Below are 2,763 nucleotides of genomic sequence, written 5' to 3' on the forward strand. Positions count from 1 at the left end.
AAAACTCCAATTTGAAACTATTCCCCAATTTGAATTGGTAATTCATTATTTTTTTAATTTCGTTTTTTATTTTAAAATAATTTAAAAACTCAAACTTGAAACTACTCCCACCCAATTTGAATGGGTAGTTATTTTTTATTATATTTAATTATATGATATCTATATTTATTAATCCAAATAAAGTAACCAACTAATATATATGGTAGTTTTTTATTGTATTTTATTATTTTCTTTTTTGATATGTATTTAAATTCAAAAATAAGTAACCAATAACTAATTATAAACTAAATAACTAATTAGTAACCAATTATGCCATGTGGCATTTTTTTAGGCTGCCACTTGGCTTAAGAAGAGGGCTTTTTCCTCTCCTTTTAATAATATATAGATTTAAAACTTGCAGCAAAATTCTCAAAACTCCACAACCAACAATTCAACAACAACGTACTCTTAAGCCATAGCACTTCTCTCACTATACAAAGTTTGACTCTTATTGATTATTATAACAGTCGCGACTATTTCAAGAAAACCAGTAATGAATAATAACTCGATTTCAATCTCGTCGGATTCCAATCCGGCAAACCTAGAGAGAAATCACTCGCAAGAAACATCATCATCATCGTCCTTCGAACGATCATCACCAGCTCTAGACGAAGGAATTATCCTACTAGCTTCGAGTCGACCCAAGAAACGAGCGGGGAGAAAGAAGTTCAAGGAAACTCGCCACCCGGTTTATAGGGGAGTAAGGAGGAGGAATAATAACAAGTGGGTTTGCAAGCTACGCGAGCCGAGTAAACAGAGAAGAATATGGCTAGGAACTTACACTACTAGAAATCCGGTAATTAGCAACCAAAAAAACGACCAACTTTGGTCGATTATGGCCAATTACCGACCAAATGCGACCAAATACGCTTGGACGGTATTTTGGTGGTCGCTTTAGTATATCGACCAAAGTTGGTCGGTAAATTAAATTCAAAAAAAAAATATTGCAAAAAAAAAAAAAAAAACCGACCAAAGTCGGTCGGTATTTTAATTATGTAATCAAAAGATTCACCGTCTGGGAATCGAACCGGGGTGTGTCCTATGGCAGGATACTATTCTACCACTAGATCATTGGTGCATTTTGTTTTAAGATTGTCTTTTTTTTTTATTTATATGCTTTAATTATATTTTCGCACGAAAATAACCGACCAATGTTGGTCGGTTTTATTAAAAAATAAATTATCGACCAAAGTTGGTCGGTTTTTTAAAATGATCGGCCGAATTTACCGACCAAAGTTGGTCGGTTTTTTTAATATTAATTTTTATTTATTTTAATTTCAAAAACCGACCAAAGTTGCTCGGTTTCTTGAAAAATAAATTTCGCAGGACTCAAAAATAGTTTCGCGCATTTTTGCGCGAAAGAAAACCGACCAAAGTTGGTCGGTTTCGTAGAAAAAAATTAAAAATTAAAATATTTTGAAAAACCGACCAACTTTGATCGGTTTTTGGCTGGTTTTTTTTACCGACCAAAGTTGGTCGGTTTTTGTTGGTCGCTTTTTGCCAAATTTATAGTAGTATTATCCTACTCCAGAAATGGCGGCTCGAGCTCATGATGTAGCTGCATTAGCACTTAGAGGTAATTTCGCTACTCTAAACTTCGTTGACTCCCTTTGGAGGTTGTCAGTGCCGGTATCAAAGGATCCTAAGGACTTGCGCCAGGCAAACAGAATGTTGTCAATGACAGTGGCTATGATATGGGGGCTAAAGAAATGAAAATGCAGATATGGAGATGGAAAATATTTTGTCCTGTAATTGGGGAGAAAATAGTGATATGTTGGAGATAGAGGAATCATGGCAAGAAAAGATGGCAGAGGGGCTTTTGTTTTCACCAACTCCTCGTTTACGTAATTGTTTCAGTTGGGATGACGTGGAAAGTGATGTTGAAATTGTCTTTGTGGAATTATAGTATTTGACTAATGTTTCAAATGCGGATATAGGATTTGAACATTATCGTTTGAGTTCAAAATATTACAATAACCTTGTTAATTTTCTGTATTCGTAATCTATTACGTATATGTATATAGAGTTCGGGTCAAATTTTCTGAATTGAAATGAAGTCCATATGTTATGCCCTAGAGCCAGTGGCGAAGCTAGGAATTTCTCCAAGGTCGTTCAAATTTAAAAAAAAGTGAAAAAAAATTTCGATAAAGGGTGTTCAATATGTGTAATATACCTCTAAAACGTAATATTTTACCTATGACGAAGAGTGGTCAGTTGACCACCTTATATCCATGTGGCTTCTCCACTGCCTAGAGCAGCCTGCTCCTAGCTAGCATTTTACAAAAGAAAACGAAAGGAAAAAAGAAAAGCAATAGTTGTTGTAGAAAGGGAATAATGATCGGTTTTGGTGTACATGCTAGGATTTTAGTTTCTTTGCATAAGACTAAACAACAAATATGGGTTTATTAAATTCATAAAATCAAACTAACCAAACGTAGCGAGTTTTATAAGTTTGTGTAAATATTTTTATACTATTTGTGCAATTTAATCGATTATAATAAGATATATAATACTACATTTCATATTATCATGTTGCACTTAGTATATAAATTATGTCTGTGTAAGCTCGTCCCTACTGTCGGTCCAAGCTCGAATAAAGGAGGAGGGTTGTTGTAGGTTGACAGCCAGTGTAAAAGTCGCCAATTCATGATGAATCCTTGGAATCAATGCAGACTTAGCTAAAGATCAGACACAATGGAAGAAAAAAATCCATATAAGTGATAC

General features: G+C 34.3%; 1 pseudogene; it reads left to right on the top strand.

The window, feature by feature from the left end:
• LOC109230327 lies at positions 533 to 1,952 on the top strand (annotated as a pseudogene).

This window comes from Nicotiana attenuata, chromosome 7 (genome assembly GCF_001879085.1).
Source record: "Nicotiana attenuata strain UT chromosome 7, NIATTr2, whole genome shotgun sequence".
NCBI lineage: Eukaryota > Viridiplantae > Streptophyta > Magnoliopsida > Solanales > Solanaceae > Nicotiana > Nicotiana attenuata.